The sequence below is a fragment of the Phalaenopsis equestris genome, unplaced genomic scaffold (genome assembly GCF_001263595.1).
Source record: "Phalaenopsis equestris unplaced genomic scaffold, ASM126359v1 Scaffold001214, whole genome shotgun sequence".
Taxonomy (NCBI): domain Eukaryota; kingdom Viridiplantae; phylum Streptophyta; class Magnoliopsida; order Asparagales; family Orchidaceae; genus Phalaenopsis; species Phalaenopsis equestris.
This window is the reverse complement of record NW_018165653.1, coordinates 57735-58097: the sequence shown is the minus strand read 5'-3', so window position 1 is coordinate 58097 and position 363 is coordinate 57735.

Genomic DNA, 363 nt, shown 5'->3' with positions numbered 1-363 from the left:
TTAAAATTTGTTGTGAGAACAAGTAAGAACCGGGCTGGTATTGTCTCAGTCAACAATTGGAAAGAATCGCATGAGGTTGTATGAATGAGAATGCAATTCATATTATTTATTATAAATAAATAGGGAAATAATTATTGAAGGGTGTAGAGTTAGAGGAATTTAAAGTGACAGGTTAAAGCCCCCAACTTGGTTTATTGTTTTAGGTTCTGATATGAGATGTTAGCCCCTTGATGGAGGAAATCGAGGGAACTTTAGAGTGAGAGCTGGTATCTTCCCTGCCTAGCCGGTCTTTAAAATTATTCAAAATTTAAATTAGCCAATGTTCCTTATAGCATCTATAGGAAGGGCAAAGAATATAATTGC